The sequence below is a fragment of the Microtus ochrogaster genome, chromosome 19, assembly GCF_000317375.1.
Source record: "Microtus ochrogaster isolate Prairie Vole_2 chromosome 19, MicOch1.0, whole genome shotgun sequence".
Classification (NCBI taxonomy): domain Eukaryota; kingdom Metazoa; phylum Chordata; class Mammalia; order Rodentia; family Cricetidae; genus Microtus; species Microtus ochrogaster.
The window spans coordinates 6991595-7014414 of NC_022021.1; the positions used below are offsets into that span (position 1 = coordinate 6991595).

The 22820-nt window shown below is 46.1% G+C and overlaps 1 pseudogene; it reads left to right on the forward strand.

Annotated features, from left to right (window-relative positions):
• Positions 1 to 11019: 11019 nt before the first annotated feature.
• Positions 11020 to 11928, forward strand: LOC101981463 (annotated as a pseudogene).
• Positions 11929 to 22820: the final 10892 nt, after the last annotated feature.

The following is a 22820-nucleotide window of genomic DNA, read 5'->3' on the forward strand; positions in this document are numbered from 1 at the left end:
AGAGCTGGGAATCCAATAGGAACAGAACCTACCAGCCCTACTAAGTGCTGGAGGAAGGGCGAGAGCTGGGAATCCAATAGGCACTTGCAGTTTTCAGATGAATCAGGAGGAGTCTGACTGACAGATGGGATCAGCTGTCCTTTCCTAGTCCCACCAACTGTGCCTGGAGGCAGGTGGGCACACAGCGGAAGAATGGCTGACTGGCGGCTAACGAGGGAGGCAGGCTGAAAACGCTGAAGCAGCGAGCACCTGGGACAAGCTGTTCCTCCTCACGGGAGGTGGAGAAATGTAAGAGTCCTGAGTTTCTGAGGGGCCAAGGCTGTGGGGAGGAAGAAGGAGAAGAGCGAGACAGAGTGCAGCAGGAGGATCCGCCCTAATGTGTGCCGGACCAAGTCTGTCCACTTCCGGTACCAGGTGCCGCAGCGTCCACAGGTTCGTCTGCAACATGCAGGGCTCCACAGGAATCACGTTGGACTAGTCCATTACCAGAGCAACGCATTACTGTTTACAAGGCAGATGAGAAGAGAACAACACAGGGTCCACAGACTATCTGAAAGAATGTGAAGATTAGAAAAATAAAATATTGCTACAGAAAACAACAACAACAAAAAACTCCCCCCGCCCAACAAAACCTCCAAAACCCACTAGCGTGGGAGAAGGCCTGGCTACAAATACCTTTAAGGTACGACAAGCAACTGGGATTCTATCTGTCACATCTGCCCAGGAAACAAGGGTGATGCACGGCGTGGCTGTGAAACAGAGGCGCTATTACAGAGGAGCATCTGCAGGTGACTGCCCAAGGGGAGCCACCTGTCGGAAGCATATGACTGGCTGGATGAATCAGAGCCGTGTAAATTAACCAGCAAGTACACTGTAGGCAGAACTCTGTGTTAGTGAGAGACAAGAGCCTTGACTGTGTGGGCAGGAGTGGGCGTGGGGAGAATGAAAAACAGCTCGAAAAGAACAAAACAAATTCCCAGTTCTCTTCCACTGTGGATGCGATCTCGTAGCTGGGCTCGAGTTTGCCACGGGATAAAGGGTGGCCAACAGCAGTATCAGTTAAAGGGCCAGGGGAACCCAGAGAATGGCGTGTGTGTTTTTCTCACAGAAAAGCAAGTCTGATAAAGGACAGGTACTTATTGTGAAGGTGAACTCAAGTGCATAGTTCCTCAAGCAACTCAAGACTGCTCCATGCAAGCAAGTGGGTCATTGATGAGCCTGTTCTCCACTTCCTAGGCCTCATTAAGTTTTCAAGTTGTGATAACCCACACTCTCAACTTAGTGTTTAAGAGCAAGGAATGGGATCTAAGTCAGTGAAGAGCACATTAAAGCAAGTGTAGTGCTCCACACCTGTAGTACCAGCACAGGGGGGGCTGAGGATGAGGCAGGAGGATTGGGAATGTGAGCCCAGAGTGAGGGCTCACTCACTCTGTCTCAGAAAACAAAAGTAAAGGGAAAAGGAATGCATCCCAGTTCGGGTTATGTGTACCAACAGGATCCGACTGTGCCGTGTCACAAGGCCCACAGTGTCAGGTGCCATTTCCTCTCTTCCATGTCCCCAGAGTGATGTCCTTTGAGGATGTATTCAGAGACAGAGGTGGGGAGAGGGGAGCAAACACAAAGAGATCCTAGGGAAGACCTCGGAGGCCTGGGACTTGAGCCATTCACCTGGGAAAGGGGAAGAAGGGACCGTTCAGCCCATGCCACTAACCCGTACATGATGTATCTTCTGCAGACCTCATGACTCCGTTCTCAATGAGACTCTGAAGCCCTGATCTCCCACTGCCCTCGGGAACCTTCCAAGACGTAAAATGACTTTTCAACTAGATCATTAAGTTTCGAGGAAACCTTCTGATTTCCTGGAAGTATGTTGTATAATTTATAAAGAGCTCACAAATTCACACCCCAAAGACTCTGCTAATAAAAGAGATGGGGAAACATTGAAATAGGCAGAAGCTCTCTGACAGGGAGATTTATGGCTCCTTTGGACAGTAGGAGAGAAAGAACCATGCTAAAGAGACGTGCAAGAGAATGCATTGCACAGTGCAAATGGAACTATATGAGCATAGCCTGCCGACCATGTCCTGCCTTCCGTCCACCAATGGGACGGATCATTAAGATGGGTGTTATTTTCAGCTGTTTGCCAATTCTTTTGTTGACCCGGCAGCATTCGCGTGTCTGTTTCTCTATGCTGGCACTGTCGCGGGTGCCTGGGTGGAAGGAGAGAAACAATTGCGATAAGAATAGCAGTTTCCTGCGTGCTTGCTGCATGACTGTCTCCTAGAGTCCTGAAGCAAGACTGTGAGCAACACGAGTGTTTTCATTTTCCAGGAGACGAAACTGAGCCTTGCCTGAAGTCTGACGTGCTGGAAGGATACAGTTTTAGTCTACCGAAAAGGGGCCAAGGGTTGGCTCATCTCTACTGATTTTATACACACCTTCCCGCAATAAGCTAATTAGGTTAGAATTAATTTCAAATTCTCCAGCTGCCAATATATTATTGGCATCTATTAGACTCGATAAATATTTGCTAAATAAAACATTTAGCTAAATTGACAGCCGAAAATATTTGCTAAATTTAATAATTAAAATGAATGGGATAAACTGAAAATATTAAGCTAAATCATTGAAGGCACTGAAAATATTTTCTAAATGGAAAATGAATCATCAAACCACCAAATATTTTCATTTCAGTTTAACTTCATAAAAGGGTGATGATTGCTTGCTGAGGGTGATTATGAGGAGCCTTGTTCTTCCTAGTTGCCTATGAGCATCATGTTGGTCATCCAGCTGCCACGCCTGAACGTCCTGGATAAACAGGTCCACACAGCAAGCTGCTAATCAGAAAGTATGTGCTGGAACATTCCAGAGCTCAGAACTCCTTTTCCTCTGTGCATTGCTCATAGTTTGGTTTTGGCTGGAGTTGCTGGGGCTTTATAAACTAATTGCACTTGAGTAAATTCATAGATATGAATATATGTGTAATTTTTAATACTACCATTTCTAAGTGTGGAAGCTACAGAAGTATAGCCTGGACACTCGGGTCTCACCCATGTTTTCTATGACTTGTGCTGTGGCCCTCCGAAGAGCTCAGCTTTGTACCTGATTCAAAATGCACGGTTTTCCAGCCAGGGATGGGACATTCCTCTGGGGACACAGAAGTGGCTGTTCAATTTCTGTTTCTAAGGATTCTCTCCACCATTAATCTTCTGGAAAACTCACCCCATGGTCCTCCTGCCCACCTTTCCTATAATGGTGACTCTTTGCCATGAAAAGAAACCGTAACAAGACACTGCCCCCCCCCTTCCAAGCCTTCCTATGGCACCTGGATGTAAAAACCCAGCTCTCCTGAGATGTAAAACCCTTCGGGACCCCAAACACAGACACCTACTGACACTGTTGCTGCGAAGCTGAGCAACTTTAATGTTGATTGCGTGATCTTCCAAGTCAGGTGACTCTTGATTTGTCATCAGTATCTCTAGGGCAGGGCGTCCAAGCTGGCAGAACATTGTAAGACTCGGTGATAGACCTCTGCATAGTTTTTGAAGTAAAACTTGGAAGGAGAACTGAGTGATGTTGCAGTAACGAGAGCTTCCATTCCCATCTGCTTACTAGTGAACTCAGAACTCACGGCTCCCAAGCAGTAGATGGGCTGAGAACGGATGCCCAGCTGTCTCACTCAGGGGCTATCTTGGTGTCCAGGCAACAGCATCTTATCCCCATTCAGAGGCCCACCTCACACAGCTGCTGTTGGACAGTCACGACCCCAGGAAAGAGCGTGGGGATTGGGAACATCTTCCCACCCGCCACAAGAGCTGCTGATGTTGTGTGAGCTGAAAGAATGAACTGGCCCTGCAGAATGTCTGAATTAAGAAGTCGGCTGTGTCTTCGGGTTCACATGAGACAATGCAGTGGAGAGATACAAGGATGAACTTCCTGGAGTCTTCTGCTGACACTTCGCAGCAAGCCAAGAGACCTACGAGGTGCTCCGTATCTATCTCGTGCTGAGCTACGAACCACTGGGGCAGGACAGATGATGGCACTGCCTTTTAGTAATTTTAATCATGTGTTTATGGAAGCGAAGTAAAAATATCTGAAGCCAAAAATGAAAAGAAGATGATTTGGAAACGTGATAACATCAATGGCTTTTCTATTGTTTGGGAGGCTCAGTGAGCAAGGACATTTGAGGGCTGTTATATCAAAGACCCAAAGCTCATGGAAACTAAAGAATACGTGGCTTTATTGTTTCAAAACTCCCAGTTAACCTCCTGTACTATCAGATACAAGCTCCTGCTTCAGTAAAGCATCCTATCAACCACAATTAGTGTTTGTAACATTACAGGATACGCAGCTGAGATTAATTAAGTTGGTTTTTATAGAAAATCAACATTCATAAATTCTAATTCTAACAAGCTCCAGAGATTGACGCTAAATATTATTTAACATCCATTGACCCATTCGGCAATGAATGACAATACATTGATCCCCTCTCCTAGGCTGCACCATGAGGACCAGTTCCCTGTTCTCGGGAGCTCTCACTGCAGCCAGGAGAAGGTAGCGTGGAAACAGGTATGCACGCAACTGGAACGCGTGGAAACAGGTATGCACGCAACTGGAACGCGTGGAAACAGGTATGCACGCAACTGGAACGCGTGGAAACAGGTATGCACGCAACTGGAACAAGAGTGAGAGAAACAAAACCAGTGCGAAGTGACACAAGCCATTGGCGGAGTGGAGCTGGGCTCACAGCGAGTTGGTCTCAGCTTTGCAGCTCCGCCTCTAGCGACAGAGCCCTCCTGAACCCTGGGAAGAGTTCTAACCCTGGGCTGCAGACACGCGTGTACACACTACCCATCCGCCTCTAGCGACAGAACCCTCCTGAGCCCTGGGAAGAGTACTAACCCTGGGCTGCAGACACGCGTGTACACACTACCCATATGACATGCAAGTATACCTCACCCCACAGATAGTTCACAGATATACCCCACTACTACACACACGTGCACACACACACCAACCATAGAAAACACACTACCACATAACATACACATGTATCATACAGTATACCGCACATATACACACACATACTATCACTATAAAATTATACCACACCACATACATATACACTCTAACATACTCATACACCATGGATACACACCACCACAGACAATACACACAAACACCATGAAGATACAACACAGAGGCATAGACAGGTACACCACATCATATACATAGCACAGAAATACCTCACCACACACCGCACACACAGATATACATAGAAACATGAGACATATACCCCACCATATATAACATGCCCACATGCATACATCTCATAATTATGCCCTGCCCTGACACATGCACATATTCCTGCAGATATACCCCATCACATACCACAAAGTCCAAACACTTGAAACACCCTAAAAATTGAAAGCTTATATAAAAATTACTAGATATTTAATAGATGATAAATATTAACAACCTTAAAACATTCACAACATTGCTGACAATGAATAATGAAATACAAAAGTTGCTTTTTATTTGTTACATAGAAAATATCACACAATCATTGTATATGAGGAGGTAATCAATGGGAATATAGTCAGAAGTGCACGGTAAACAAAACTGTATGTGTCAGGTAATCAATAAAACATGTATTGTTCTGGCCAGGCTATTTATCAGGTTGTGGAGTTTTGTTTGTTTTATGTTTTTTTAAGACAGGGTTTCTCTGTGCAACAGTCCCTGCTGTCCTGGAGCTTGCTCTGAAGACCAGGCTGGGGCCCCAAACTCCCAGAGATCTGCCTGCCTCTGCCTCCAAGTACTGGAATTAAAGGTGTGTGCCACAATCACCCAGTTTATTTATCAGCTTTTTAACTTGTGGTTTTTATGACTTTTTATATTTGTAATTTTGTATTCTTTCTCTCAAATTATATAAGCTTCCACTTCGACAAACCTATGGAGTTCTGGGGCGAAGCTGCTTCACATGGAAAGACCTGGAAAATGCTTCCTGAGCTATTAACTTAAATGAAGAAAGAAATGGTGTTGGACTCTCAAGGGAGATACAGGAGGCAGAAAGGATGGCAGACGGCTCCTTTGGGCTGTGGAAACTGATGTGAAGTCTGGATCTTAACCTTGTGGTTGATACTTAAACAGCAATATCAATGTGAAATGTGGAATATTAAGAACAGCCTGAGGGTCAGGCATAGTGGCACATACCATTAATCCCAGCACTGGGAAGGCAGAGGCAGGTGGATCTCTGAGTTCAGGGTCAGCCTGGTCTAGAGTGAGTTCCAGGACAGTCAGGGCTACACAGAGAAACCCTGTCTCAAACAAACAAAACCAGCCTGAAGTGCTTAAACACATGTTTAAGCATTACATCATCACTCCTTAGTCGTGGCAGCATTACGTCATTGCTTCTATGGCAAGGGCTGGCTCCTTAGAGGCCTTTTAAATGTAAAGTCAAGTGTGGAGATGCATGCCTGCAATCCTTGCTTCAGTGGGCTGAGGCAAGAGAATCTCTAGTTTGAGGCCAGCCTTGGCTACATAGTAAGACACTGTCTCAAAACAAAAAAAAAGTCAACAATAAGCAACAGAGAAAGAGGAATCACTTCAGTCTGGGCTAATATAACAAGATTTTGTTTAAAAAATGAACAAACAAAAACTCAGAGTAACATGGTCTTGAACAAAGTGAATGGAAAATTAATTTTCCTTGATCCTCCCCAAAATAGGAAACAAATTTCTGTAAAAAAATAAATTTTAAGGCCACAGAATTAATAATACGACTTTTAAGTGAATCTGAGAGTACTAAGCCTAGACACTAATGGCTGGTCACTAACGCGCGAAACAATCCCACACCACTTAGGATTTAAAGGGGTATTTATTTTGAGGGGTAAAACTCACAAAACGCCAACCGTTAGGAAAGAAGCCTAGTCACTGGAGCAGGAGCCGGAACCAAGCACTGGAACCAAGAGAGCGAGCTGAGGCTTGCCGCTCATTTTTAAAAATAAATAGACCATGCCCCAGTGGGCTGGAATTTCTGCAGCTATTGGCTGAAGGGGAGGAAGGTCCTCCGGCAGCAGGTCACGATCAGTGCCCAGGACCGTTCATTGCAATCATCTCTGAGGACCTGTTAGGCACCCGCACCCTCTCATCTCTCCTGGCTCCCTTATTAGTTCCCTCTGTGCTCTGCCTGCCCCAGTCTCTCCCTGTCCCTTTCTCCTCCTGTCCCCCACCTCCTGCAAGTGTTCCCTGCAAGGGGCCTCTAGAGGGCACGCACACAGCCTTCGTACGCCTCCTGTACACACGCCTCCTGTACACACGCCTCCTGTACACACGCCCTTCTTCTGAAAGTGAAGCCAGAGGTGCCCACCACACCACAAGTATCAGAGGACCGTTTTGGAAATCTCTGCCCAATATAGGAGCCTCTAAAGTGCACGGCTGCTGTGAGGACCTGACTTTGCAGACTCCATCTTAAAGAGGAGGCGTCATCTTATGTCACATAATGAGCAGGGGCTGATCTCAGCTCCAGAAATGTGCTGCCATAGCGGAATTTGAACGGATACCCTGAAAATAGCCAACTAAGGAGCTAGGGAGCGGGGCCATAAAATTTAACAAGGTCCAGGTGTTCCTAGGAGGCATCCTGCTTTTGAAGACACCTTGTCCATTATTAATGGCTCTTTGTTAGGTTTTCATGCCTAAAAACTGACCAGTGGTTTCAGAAACTACCCTACCCTATTCCCTCCGTACCCAATCCCAAGATTACAAGACATGAACTCCCCTGATTATGGGGTTTCTCCTTTAAAGGTTTGCCCCTTCCCCAAGCTTGGGGCTGCACTTCCCTCACCCACTGCGTTGGTGTGGTAGAGGCATAGCCCAAACTTGAGTTCAAATATTAAAAACCCTCTTGTGCTTTACATAGGAATCCGGTTCTGTGGAGTTTCTTTTTGGGGAAAAGTTAACTTGGGCCTAACACTGAGAGTTTAGCAAGAATACAGCCGTGGGGAGGGGCACTCCAGGCAGGGAAAGAGCATCGGCAAAGGCCTTGAAATAGGAAGGAGATGGGCTCAGAGGAACTGAGTGAAGATGACCAAGGAAAGTGTGGAGGGACAGAGAGGAAGCAGGAAGAGGGGTGGAGGCTCTATTACAAGCACCAACACATTGCAATAAAGACTTCAGACCTACGCCTAAGAGCAAAGGAGAGTGCTAAAGCCTTAAAGAAGTGGCTCAAACGGTTGCTTTTTTGTTGCAAGAAAAAAAAAAAACCTAGTTCCCTATTGCCTCTCCACCTGGACACCTGGCTTGGAGGAAGCCAGCTCACCAGGACTTTGTAAGCCCACACAGACAGCCATGCATGACCTGCCAGCTGGTCAGCCTTTCATGTGCAGGACACAGAGTAGCCTCCATAGATACTGTCTGGACTCTTTTTCTTCTCTAGGCCCTTGCTTTTCTTCTCTTCTTTTACAATTATATTTATTTATGTATTGAGAGTTTTGCCTGAATGTATATTCATGTATATTCATGTACATCACGTGTGTGCGCCTGATATATGTGCAGGTCAAAAGAGGGCATCAGTTCTCCTGGAACAGAGAGAGCTGCAGATGGTTGTGAACCACCGTGTGGCTGCTGGGAACCGAACCTGGGTTTTCTTCTCTCTGGGGCCCTTTCTTCTTAGTGATTATTTTGGCAACTGTTCTTTATTGGCACACAGAGAACTGCCCCCCTTCTCCCTCTGGACTATGCTGTCCCATGTGTGGCTAGTCTGTTATTTATTGACCCAGCCCTCTACAGTAGACATGGAGACTGTCGCCAGGCCATTGCCATTTCTCCAAAGGCACAGTGAATGTTCTGACACACCTACCTATCAGGGGACATCCTGGGGTAGATTGCTGCCCTAGGGGTTGTTTGGAACTTCAGTAAATGCCTTCCCTCAACTGATTTAGTTTATACAACGGCCAGGATGTGGCAGGTGGCAGCAGGGGTCTCAACAGGCTTTAATTTGAACTTCTTTCACTGAATCGAGCCCGAGCAGATTTGCTCTGATTAAAGCAAGAGCTTGTTATGAATTAAAAATGACCCAATTAGGCTGGGAATCGAGCAAAAGCCTGCAGCTAGAAATGATGACTCACTAATCCAGCAGCGTCTAAGAACAACCCTGTAGTAAAACACTCGCTCTGATGAATCTGAGGTGAGGAGCCTGTTGTACCCTGGCTGAGCTGCAGTCTAAAGAAGGAGAAGGGTGTGGAAGCATGCTTTCTGAGACCACGTTCTGTTAGCAGCAGGAAGGGATGGTAAAGTGGTTGCAATGAGATGCCCCACGAGGCCTCAGCATTTGAACACTTGGTCGCTATTAGTGGGGCTGTTTGAGAGGTGCAGCTTCACAGAGGAAGTACATCAGCGGAGGGCGGGCTTTGCGGTTTCAAAACCCCAGCTCCATTCCCAGTTAGTGATCGGCTTCCTGCTTGAGCCAGGCCTCAGCTTCCTGTTTCTGACACCATGCCTGATACTTGCAGCCATGATTCCCTGTCATGGTAGACTCTTAACTGTCTGGATAAGTCCACATAAAATCTTCAATACATGGCCTTGGCATGGAGTTTTCTCACAGCAACAGAAAGTGACTGTGTGCCAACCCTCACGTGCATTTTCTCAAGCACCTGGCAATTAGTGTACTTGCATTTTTTTTTTGAGGTCTATTTGAATTTCTATTTTAAAATGTGTCTCTGAAACCGGGTGGTGGTGGGCGCACTCCTTTAATCCCAGCACTTGTGGGGGGGGGCAGAGGCAAGCAGATCTCTGTGAGTTCGAGGTCAGCCTGATCTATAAGTGCTAGTCCTAGGACAGGCTCCAAAGCTACAGCAGAACCCTATCTTGAAAAACCAAAAAATAAAAATGTGACTCTTTGTGTTACCAAAAGTATCTGTGACTGTTTTAATAGAATTGAGGTAACAAAAATGTCTAAAAATTATTTAAAAGCAGAGTATAATATACAAAGCAATGGCTAGTCATTATTATTGTCATCATTTTTATTACTATGTTGCCGTGTTCTGTATGCCATACATAGTAATGTGCTCTGGCCCTCATGAAATGACAGGGCAGCTGGCCTGCTTCCACCAGCCACATAACCATGTGAGTTATGACTAGAAGAAAGAAATTGTCTAGCAACTTCATAGTCGTCTGTGGCCACCAGCACAGACACAGCCCATAGTTGACTGAAGCGTTATTAGGAAGTGCATGACCACATGACTGGGTACTTACTTAGTGATATTTAGTACCTAATTTGGGCTGGGGACACAACAGCCTCTCGCTTTCTCAACGGCTCAGTGGAAGATCAAAGGGTCAAAATGGCGGTCAGAAAGATCGAATCCTGTATTACATGTTTCTCTAAGTTCCAAGAGGAAAGAGCTGAGGGGTTCAGGGTCCCAGAGCAAAAGAATGCTTCAGGCACCATCTTGCCAACTGAGGTAAGTGAGCCCTTCAGTGAGTGCTCTGATCAGGCTTCCTCTCTGACAGGACCAGGTACCCATCCAGGCAGCTGGGTGGGGACCTGGGCTTGCATGGGTGCTGGGAAGGGGGAAGTTCCACCAGGCGTTGGATAACAAACCTGTACCTCCTGGGCTGGTACCTATAACTAACATGATCAGGGACTTTCCATGTATAGATTTCCTCACAAACATGTGGACTTGCTCCTAGTGAGGACAGTCTAAAGTGTACTAGATTTACCAAATGCTACAGAAAGCTGAACCTGGGACCTGAGGATGCTCATCAGTCTTCTGTGAAATCTATCCTGAAAAGTTGACAAGTCTTGTTCAGATTATTTTTTAATTTTTATGCATATCCTTGTGTGCTTGTGTTTGTGCACATCTGTGCAGGAGCCTGTCAAGTCCAGAAGTGGTAGTGGATTCCCTAGAACTGGAGTTACAGGTGATTGTGGAACACCAGAAGTGGTTTTGGGGAACTGAACTCAGGTCCTCTGGAAGAGCAATAAGTACTCTTAAACACTAAACCATCTGCCTGGCCCCTAGAAGTCTTAACTGATGGTTCAGTCGGATCCCGGTAGCAGCTGAGGCGGCTTAGTTCTTCTGTAGCTCTCCCTGTCTCCCTTTCGCTTCCGGAAACATGGCCTCTGGAGTGGCTGTCTCTGATGGTGTCATCAAGGTGTTCAATGAGATGAAAGTGCGCAAGTCTTCAATGCCAGAAGAAGTGAAGAAATGCAAGAAGGCGGTGCTCTTCTGCCTGAGTGAGGACAAGAAGAACATCATCCTGGAGGAGGGCAAGGAGATCCTGGTAGGAGATGTGGGGCAGACTGTGGGTGATCTCTACACCACCTTTGTCAAGATGCTGCCAGACAAGGACTTCCGCTACGCTCTCTATGATGCACCTTGGGGACCAAGGAGAGCAAGAAGGAGGACCTGGTGTTCATCTTCTGGGCCCCTGAGAGTGCACCGCTGAAGAGCAAAATGATCTACACCAGCTCCAAGGATGCCATCAAGAAGAAGCTGACAGGAACCAAGCATGAATTACAAGCAAACTGCTACGAGGAGGTCAAGGACTGCTGCACCCTGGCAGAGAAACTAGGTGGCAGTGCCGTCATCTCCCTGGAGTGCAAGCCTTTGTGAGCCGCCTCCAGCCCCCTGCCTGGAGCATCTAGCAGCCCCAGACCTGCTCATGGGTGTTGCAGGCTGCCCCTTTCCTGCCAGACCTGAGGGGCTGGGGGGATCCCAGCAGGGGGAGGGTAATCCCTTCACCCCAGTTGCCAAATGTCCCCCCCCACCCCCTGGACCATCCTTCTCCCTCCACCGTGACGGTTGGTTCTGGCCTTCCCAAACTGCTTTTGATCTTCTGATTCCTCTTGGGTTGAAGCAGACCAAGTCCCTTCCCAGGCACCCAGTTTGGGGGGACCCTGACCTATTTTTTTTAACGACACCCTACTCCTTATCCCCCACCCCATGCTGCCAACTATAACCACAATAGTGACTCTGTGCTTGTCTGATTAGTTCTGTGTGTAAATGAAATGTGGAAATGATCCTCCCTTGCCAGCTGGTTGCCCTCCCCTTCCCCTTGTTCTCAGCCACTCATGAAAACAGGGCCAGTAAGGGACCTTCAATTTCAATTTAAAAAAAAAAAACAATAAAAAGACTAATTAACAAAAAAAAAAGTCTTAACTGACAATTTGGTCTATATACAACTAGTCAGGATCCATCTTTGTCTATGGAAGGAAGAACCTTCATCTTAATATGGGGTGGGCTTTATCTGTATCATGGTTTCACGAGATCTTTCATTTTACTCTCTCAATCTTCTCCACAAACACCATGAGCTATGTATGTGGAACAGTCTTTCTGTTGGGTGGCACACCATGGAGCTCACCACGTAGCCCAGACTAGCCTTGAACTCACACTGTTCCCATCTCAGCCTCCTGTGTTGGAATTACAAGCATGCAGCATCAGGCCCAGCTGTGGAACTGCCTTCCAGTCCCACTGACTCACATGCACTGAAAGAAGTGTAAAGGCTGGAGGTTGCCATGAATCTGCAACTCCCTTCATGCAACTCTTACCAAATACAGCTGCATCAGCCACTGTTGTAGCCACTGAAGATACAGGGTAGGAGGAGTCTTACCTCTGTTTCCATCCAGGAAAAGGAGGCAAAGAATAAACAAGCGCAGTGAAATGTGAGTCTTTCTGCGGCCCAAGGGGACCCCAAAGGAGAAAGCAGAAAACTTGAGGGAGGGGATAACTTCCTGTGGGGGAGAGAGAAACAAAATTCTTTAGAGGAACAGATATCAACTACCATGAAAAATAAAGAGGGAAGATGGAGCAGGGCATTTAGGAGGAGAAATCTCAGAAACAGAATCATAAAAATAATAAAGTAATATATATATAATATACAAATAATATTTGCTATCCAACACTTTGAAATGGTAAAGCACTGTTTATATATTCTTCAGTCAATAATCCTCAAAAGACCCCTGACTCTAATTGTTGTGGACTGTGAACCCCCAGACCCTGAATTTCCTGTGAACCCCCCCACCGCCTGCTGGAGTAAACAACTTGTTTTCCTATGCTTGCAGCTGCTCTGAGCAAACAACTTGTTTTGCAGCTGCCCTGAGCATAAGACCCTTGGGAGTGCCTGAAGGCAGGGCAGTGGTTTCTGGTGGGCTTGCAGCTGAGAGGGCGTGGCCATTAGTCAAGGCGACTTGATATAAGCTGCTCTGGAACACAATAGAGGGGCATTCTCGGCACTACCCACGTGTGCGTGCGTGAGTGTGTGTGTGCGTGAGTGTGTGTGTGTGTGTGTGTGTGTGTGTGTATTTTAATCTCCAGTCCCTTGCCCGACTCGCGAACTATACCATAGCATGTGGCATGTAGGGCAGGCAGGTGTTGCGCTACACCTAACCAGGTGTAGTGGCCCATGCTTTGAATCCCAGCACTCAGGAGGTTCCTTGAGTTTGAGGCTAGCCTGGTCTACAGAATGAGTCCTAAGACAGCCAGGGCTACACAGAAAAGCCCTGTCTCTAAAAACAAGGAAAGAGATGGCAGACTGTGTTGGACGCTAGAGTGAAAAGAATAGAAATGAGCATGACAACACTGTCCTCGACCTTTGGGTTGAGATAAGAAGATACAAGTTCAGAGAGCGATAGATAATGCAATGAAGAACACTGTTGTGGACTATTGTTTAGCTAGGCAAAGATGTGTTACATTTGTTTAGGCTGTGGAATATTAACTCTGAAAAGGTGTGTTACTTCTGCTTATGCTGCATTTGTTTAATGACATAAGGATCATTTAATTATATAATTAATATATAGAATTGTTTCCTTATATAAAGATGTGCCACATCTGTTTCACCTTGCCTGCCTAAGGCACCTGATTCATCTAATAAAAAGCTGAATAGCCCATAGAAAGGATAGGTAGGGCTGGCAGACAGAGAAAATAAATAGGGGGTAGCTCTCAGCTCCAGAGAGAAGAAAGAGACGGAGAGAATAAGGGAGACGCTCAGGGCCAGAAGCTAGGCAGCCACCAGCGGGCTTGAGAAGGCCTAAAGTAAGATATACAGAAGACAGAAAAGTAAAAAGGCCCGAGGCACAAGGTATATAAAGAGAAACAGGTTAATTTAAGTTAAAAAAAGCTAGCCATAAATTATCCTAAGCTAGGCTGAGCATTCAGAACTAATAAGAAGTCCCTATTTCATGATTTGGTTGGTGGCCCAAAAAAAAAAAAAATCTTGGTACAGAACACAAACCAGAAAAAAGAACCAAGTGGTGGCAATGGTACAGTGTCTCAGATGGCCCCAAAGCAGAGCCCATCATGAAAACAATAGATGAAAATCTGGGGACAAAGCACCCCACAAGACAGAGACCCCAGGCAGGTATCACCTGAGTGAGTCAAGGAATGACAAGCGGGTCAATGCTGATGGAGTAAGCCAGTGGCCAGTGGCTCCCAGCCTTCCTTCTGTTGTCATCTTTAATGCAGTTCCTCATGCTGCTGTGACCCCAACCGTAAAATTATTTCACTATTACTTCACAATTGTAACTTTGCTGCTGTTATGAATCATAATATAAATATCTGATATTGTGGGCTGATATGAGACCCCTGTAAAAGGATCATTGGATTCCCAGGAGGAGTCATAACCCACATGTTAGCCCCACTGGAGTAAACAAAGGAGGAAAGCTAAGCAGGCACAGGTAGCTCTTATTCTAGGTAAGATGGGATTTCAGAAGGTTCTAAGAAGGCATAGTGGTGGCCTGAATAAGAATGCCCCCCATGAGCGCTCTCTCTCCCTCTCTCTCTCTCTCTCTCTCTCTCTCTCTCCTCTCCTCTCCTCTCCCTCTCCTCTCCCTCTCCCTCCCTCCCTCCCTTCCTCCCCTTTCTCTCCCCTCCCCTCCCCTCCCCTCTCCCTCCCCCTCTCTCTCCCTGCCTCCCTATGGGTCAGGATGTAGTTTTCAGCTACTGCTCCAGGGCCTGTCTATGTGCCCCCCATGCTCCTTGCCATGATGATAACAGAGTAAACCACGGAAACTGTAAGCCAACTTCCAGTTCAACGTTTTCTTTCATAAGATTTCCCTTGGTCAGGGTCACTCTCCACAGCAATCAACAGTGACCAAGACAGGCATGTTCTACGTGACTTTTAGAATTACTCTGACAAGGGCCGGGCGGTGGTGGTGCACACCTTTAATCCCAGCACTCAGGAGGCAGAGGCAGGCAGATCTCTGTGAGTTCGAGGCCAGCCTGGTCTACAAGAGCTAGTTCCAGGACAGGCTCCATAGCTACAGAGAAGCCCTGTATCAAAGAGCAAGGAAAAAAAAAAAGAATTACTCTGATAAGCTTTGTGAAGAAGGTCAAGAAGACAGGAAGTAGAAGGCTATGATAAGTACAGTAGGTATCTCAAATAAAACTGGGATACAGCCTAGCACTCAGGAGGCAGAGGCAGGCAGATCTCTGTGAGTTTGAGGCCAGCCTGGTCTACAAAGCGAGTTCCAGGACAGCCAGGACTGTTACACAGAGAAACTCTGTCTCGAAAAACCAAACAAACAAACTAACAAATAAAATCTGGGAAACAGATCCAACCCTAAATCTCCTTTCCCTGCCGCCTCCAGACAGCCTAACCCTTGTCTGGTCATTACCTCTCTGTCAGTCAGAGCCAGGTCAGAAAAACAGAACACACAGTAGGCAGTTCAATTGAAGGAGCTTTTATTAACTGTACTAAGTATGGAGTTTCATGATGGCACTTTCAGGCATGTACCTGCTAGACTGATTGTGTCAGTGGTTACATATATGTATGTGTATATACATATAAGTATGTATATAAATATATACACACACATATATTTACATACATGTGTGCATTATATATGCATATATACATATAGACGTGTGTATGTGTATATATTCGCACATATATAAATATACACATATACTCATACATGCATATATGGAGATATATACAGCTCAAAGAGGAAGCAGGTGGCTGAGGCAGCCCATATACTGGGGAAGGGAGGAATTTGTTTTCACTCAAAGCTGAAGCATCATGGAGGTGTGTTAGTCTAAGAGCTGGGAGCTGAACTTTGTCATGCTAGATGACAAAGGATGCTCAGTCACAGAACAGGGAAATTGGAAAAGATGCATTTGGCTTCTGTTCTGGCTAGTTTTATGTCAACTTGACACAAGCCAGAGATATCTGAGAGAAGGAGCCTCGGTTGAGAAAAATGCCTCCGTAGTATAGTCTTTGACACAGAAAGGTACTCTGCAGGACGCCAAAAGAGAAAAGTCAACACTAACCCATCAATGAAACCTCTGCCCTACAATCTTTTCTACCTGTAAACATGTGCTAGGGCAATGATGGCACAAACCTCGAGGGAGTAACCAACCCATTACTGAGTTGACCTAAGGCCCACTTCGTGAGATGGAACCCGTACCTGACACTGCTGTGTGACCAGGAATCAGAGACTAGATAACCCAGACACTTGGGGTAAAACTAAATACTGCTGCTCTAAAACAAACAGTAAGATGACTCCTAATGATATTCTGCTATACCCATAGATCGGTGCCTTATCAGCCATCATTAGAGAGGCTCCCTCCTGCAGCAGATGGGAACAAACACAGAAACCCACTGCCACACATTACACAGAAAGAGACCTTGGAACCACAACTCTAAATGAGATCCCTCCATCACATCCCTCCCCTTGGTGCTCAGGGAGGGATTTTCGGGAGAGGAGTAGGAGCGGTAAGACAGACGGATGGAAGACACCTGAAGGACAGGGCCCTCTAACACAAATGAGCAGAGTCCATCTGACCTCACGGGACAGAAGCAGCATGCACAGGGCTGTACCAGGTCCTCTGCACATACTGTAGCTTTCAGTTACTGCTTTTATGGGGCTCCTGTATGTGTAAATGTGGGGGTCTCTGATCCTTGTGCCTCTGTTGGGGCTCTTTTACTTTTCTGTTGGGTTGCCTTGTCCAACTTCAATATGATAGATTCTGATTTATGTTATTATATTTTGTTTTGTTGCTATCTCCTAGATGCCTGCTCTTTTCTAATGAGAGACAGAAAGGGAGTGGATCCACACGGGAGAGGAGGTCGGGAGGAACTGGGAGGAACAGATGAAGCAGAAATGACACGCAGCTTTATTGTATGAGAAAAAAATCTGTGTTTAATAAAGGGGGACCTCTCCTTGCTGGTGGGGTGGAACCACCTTTCAGCCCAGCATTCAACGGCAGAGGCAGATAATCTGTATATACACAGAGAGTTCCAGGCCAGCCAGAGCTACATAGTGAGACCCTGTCTCAAAAATGAATAAATAAATCACTTTTAAATTTTTATTTATTCATTTATTTTATTATGCATACAATGCTCTGCCTGCTGCATGTATCCCTGCACACCAGAAGGGGACACCAGATCTCATTACAGATGGTTGTGAGCCACCATGTGGTTGCTGGGAATTGAATTTAGGACCTCTGGAAGCGCAGCTTTGGAGTCCACAGTAATTCAAAACATTAGCCACCTACCCTGCTTCTTCTGTTACATGACCCTTGTCCCATATTCTCTGCAGTTACCAGAACAGTTGGTTAAAAAAATTAAAACAAGACCCCAGCTGTGTCAAGAGCTGGGTTAAGATAACCAGACTTGTGTAAACAAGCTTCTAGTAACCCCCTGTTAAGCGTGTACAAACACCTTGGTATCACAAATTGGACTACTAGCTGTGAAATGTTATCACAAGCTGTAAATTCCTGGAATGTACTGTCACCCAATTTAACCTCAAATTGTAAAAATTCTTTCTTATATCACCCTTGACCCCACCACCACCACCACCACTTGTGGCTTTTGCTTTAAAAAGAGGCCGCTCTCTCTGTTCGGAGTCACAGCGCCAGAACCTGACCTGCTCGTGGCCTTAACTAATTAGAAGTCCCGGTACCCCGTGGTGAGAGAATAATGTTGCCTTTGCCCCTCTAACTTTGGTGGTCTTGTCCTCAATAGTTATGCGGCTCCCAGAACCAACACGGTCAGTGCTGTTAATGGCTGAGCCATCTCTCCAGCCCCAATAAATGAACCATTTTAAATCAAATAAATAAAAATACTTCCTTTCTTCTGGACTCAGACAAGCAGAAGCCTCAGAAGTGGGTCCCTGCTGTTCACGGTGCTGCACTTGAGTAGCAAGCGGGTCCTTCCTGGTGGAGCTCACTGGTCATGCTGTCCACCAGTGTCCTGCACTATCTACACTGTACTCTTGTTGGTTCTAGATTCCCAGTGATCTCCTCCATCAGCCTCTACTGCTGGATTTTGGAATCAAGTTTTATTGGAGCAGGGCCAGGCTCATTTATTTACATATTGTCTGTGGCTGTTTCACAGAACTAAGCGGTCACCATGGAGACTGACAGCCCTCAAAACCTAAAATAAAACCTAAATATCCTTTATAGAAAAGATTTCTCGGGCTGAGAGAAGGCTCAGAGGTTAAGAGCACTGGCTGCTCTTCCAGAGGTTCTGAGTTCAATTCCCAGCACCCACATGGTAGCTCATAGCCAACTACAATGAGATCTTCTGTTATGCAGGTACAGATACAGGCAGAACATGGTGTATATAATAAATAAATAAATCTTTAAAAAAAAAAAGAAATACTTGTCACTACCTGTCTTCACTGGTTCCTTAAAAGGACTTTGAGATCTTAGCTCAGTGTCTGACATACAATAGGCACTCAGTGAACCTTCATTCAATTATAGGGAAAGACACAGACATGTAGGTTCAAGAATAAGAGAAAAAGGAGCTAGAGAGATGGCTCAGTTGGTAAAGTGCCTTCTGCGTTAAGTGCGAGGAGCCAAGTTGAGATCCCCAGCTCTGACTCAGAAGGCATGGACACAAGGGCCTGTACTCGGAGTGCCGAGCCAGCAGCTACCTGAAGCCCCTCGACCAGTTGGCCTCGCTAAATCAATGAGCTGAAGGTCCAGTGAGAAAATGTCTTAAAAATAGAGCGTGATCAAGGAAACATACCCAATATCTGTTTTCCACATGCGTGTTCACACTCACACAGACACACAGACACACACACACACACACCATATTAACAAGTACATACACTGCACACAAGCACGAAGAATCAAATAGGGGGAGGAAGAGGAGAAGGAAGCCTTAAACAAAGGGCGTGTCTAAGGACCAGTGAGATGACTCGGTCTTAACACCCAACCATAGGAAGGACAGACTCCTGAGAACTGTCCCCTGACCTCCATGAGCGCTATGGCGCGCGTGCACACATACACACACACACACACACACACACACACACATAATGTAATAAAAAATAAAGCCATATTTGTATGACTATTAATGTAGTTAATTTTCTAGAACCACCACCCCAAAAAAAAAAAAACCCTAAAGAAAGATGAAAACAAGGAAGAAGAGGGAACTCAATGTGTACAAAGGGTTATTTTCAGAGAAATAGCCTTGCATAGTGGCATTTCAATTGTATGATAAATAAAGCCTGCCTGGGATCAGTAAAACAGCCCCACTGGTCAGCCTTACAGCCATGCAGTGGTGACACGCACCTTTAGTCCCAGTAGCCACACTAGTTGCCATAGAAACCGGGCGGTGCATGCCTTTAATCCCAGTGGTGCATGCATTTACTCCTAGCACTGGAGAGGAATATAAACCGGGCGGTGCATGCCTTTAATCCCAGTGGTGCATGCATTTAATCCCGGAACTAGAGAGGGTTATAAAATGGGAGGAAAGAGTTCTCAGACAGTCTCATTCTGAGATTCCTGGAGGCTGGATCTCCATTTTGTACTGAGGTGGAGGTAATAGCCAGTGGTTTGCTGCTTTGCTTTTAGGGTCTTCAGGCTGAACCCCAATTTCTCTGAGTTTTTATTAAGTGTGTTTTAGTCGTGTGTGTTTGAAAACAAATGAACACAAAGATTTGTTTTCCTTCTACACTGGGATCCACCTTGGTCCTGAGGGCGTGCGTGCGTGCATGCGCGTGCAGGAGAGGTGTCACTTGGCTAACATCAAGTAGCTAGAGTTCTGCAGATGTGAGTGGACATATATGCTGGATGTGACTTCAGTTGCGTGAGGTTTATGAATGAACTAAAAAGTACCCAGGAGCCTCTAGAGCTCGAGTCTCGGTTCACATTGGCAGTACAGCCTGTGAGTTCCCAGGATGTATGTGTTTGGTCGGAAGTATCACCTCAGCTCCCTGACACCCCTTTATACAAAAAGTATAGTATATTTAACTGGGGGCTCCACCCCAGCTCCTGGCATAAGCTCCCTCCCCTGGGAGTTGCTTCAGTCCAAACTCCACCTCTGAGAAACGAGGATCCCTCTCCAGGGAAGGTCGGACCACTCCCATAGGCTATTTAAACTGCCCTAGAGAATGAGCACGTGGTCTCCGGGTTTCCTGTGCTATCCCCTTCTCTCTCTTCCCTCTGCATGTTTTCCCAGGGCCATCCGAGAGTATTGTCATCTATTAAACATGGGCATCTTTAATTCAGTCTAATTTGGTTTGATTGGGATTATTTGCGTTGGCCAAGAGGTTTGTTTTAAGAAAACACTTAACAGTGTGAAAGGAGAGGGCAGGTGGAATTGGCATTAGTGGCATTAAATATTTTGAAAATTACATTAACAAAATATTTTGCATGAACCTAAAAATAATTCAGCTGAGCACACTCAAAGTTTTTGTAATTACTTTACATACTAAAGTGAACTGTGTCTGCATGCAGAGTTGACTGGAAGGAGATTTTGCTGTTTAACAAACAGGACAAAAATGTGAATTGATTTTACATAGCGTTAATGAATAGAGCATATGACCTTATTAAAACTTATTCCTGCTAACAAACATTTTTATTATGACTTTTTAATAAGGGGGCATTTTATTTCAGTGTGTGTGTGCGCGCGCACGTGCACACACATGTTTCTGTGTGTCTGTATGTGTGTGTCCGTGTGTACCATGGCCTCCATATGAAGGTCAGAGGGCAACCTGTGGGACTCTCTTTCTACTATGTGGTGTCAGGTATTGAACTCAGGATATCGGACTGGCAAGTGCCTTTACCCACTGTGTTGTCTCACCAGCCCTTTGACTTCCTTCTTCCTCTTCCTCCTCTTCTTCTTTTACCTGCCTGTACATGTGTGCAGGACGTGTATGCCCGTGGAAGTCAGAAGAGGGGATCCAATACCCCGGAACTAGAGCTAGGATGTGGGTGCTGTTAACCGAATCCAGATCCTCCCCCAGAGCATGAAGTGCTCCAAACTACTTAGCTATCTCTCTAGCCCCTGACTTTTCTTTTAATTGGAGGTCTCTTATTGGTCCTGCTTCCATAAGAACCCACACCAAGGGAAGAGGAAGGGAGACCTGTTGGTGCCAGGAAGGGTCATTTTCACGGCATTCCATTTGCCACAGAACTAAACAGACTCACTACTGGGATTAGAAGTAGGCAGTGTGGAACTAAGTAAGAAGTGTCTAACTGTGATCCTCTCAAACTGGATGTCTGGCAAGGGCGGGTGGGGGTGGAGGTTTAATCTGTTTTAACTCAAGAGTCACAAGATCAAAAGTAATTTGTGGGGCTGCAGAGATGACTCAGCAGTTAAGAGCACTGACTGCTCCCTGGCTCTAAGTCCCAGCTCTACCAGGGAGGCTTACTACAGTGCCCAGGGTCTCACTTTCTCTTCCAGCCTCTCAGGACACCACTGATACACATTCAGGTGAAATATCCATGCACATAAAATAATTAACATTTTAGAACTGCACTTTGGGAATGCTAGAACTGCCAGGACTAAAGGAAGAAGGGAGGCAGGGCAGAGGTGCTGTTGGGGGCTGTCTATCAGCTCAGATGAACTACTGCACTCTCCTGCTGGAATCCCTCAGCGCCTGTTGTCTGCCAGTAAGTGGACAACCTGCAGCTTCTTAAGGCGCGGCTGAGGCTGCCAGGTGCCCCAAGGCAAGAGATGAGGAAGGTCACAATTGTTTTCCCTCCAGCTCCAGCGGGACAAATACACACACACAAACACACACACACACACACACACACACACACACACACACACACACACACACCCAGCTTGATCCTGGTCAGCCTCTTCTTTAACGTGTCCTTGAAACTGCAGAGACCACTTTGAAGAGGTGCACTCTCGGGGCTCAGAAAATAAGCACCAGGTTCCCCTTCTTGCCTTTTTGCACTCTTTGGTCTACTAGGGTACCTCATGGAGAACCATGTCGGAAGCACAGCCACAAGGGTGGTGCGGAGGATGTGCGCTGTGTTCACCTCACACCTGCCAGGATCTCCTTGGCCTCCTCCAGGGTGATGTCCTTCTTGTCCTCACTCTGGCAGAAGATCACCACCTTCAGAGCTTCCTGGTTTCCTCCTACCTGAGGAGGAACATGCTTTCAGGTCATCGAACACCTTTGTGACACCATCAGAGACAGCTACACCCTAACTCTTGTTTCCAGAGGCGAAAGGGAGCAGTCAAGGAGTGGCTGGAAAACGTCAGCTATGAGTGTTGCTGGGATACGACTAACAAAAATAAGAAGAAAATAATTTTTTTAAAAGATATTGTCTCACATTGCCCAAGCTGCTCTCAGACTGCCAGGCTCAAGTGATCTTGCTCCAGCCTCCAGTGTAGCAACAGGCGTGTACCAGCTGAGAAAATAATTAATTACTATTACAATCAAGAATTCCAGACTAGCCAGGGTAATAGCACCCACCTTTAACCCCGGCACTTGGGAAGTTGAAGTAGTTCAACTGAGTTCAAGGCCAATCTGGTCTATCTAGTGAGTTCCAGGCCTGCCAAGACTGCATAGTGAGACCCTGTCTGAGAGAGAGAGAGAGAGAGAGAGAGAGAGAGAGAGAGAGAGAGAGAGA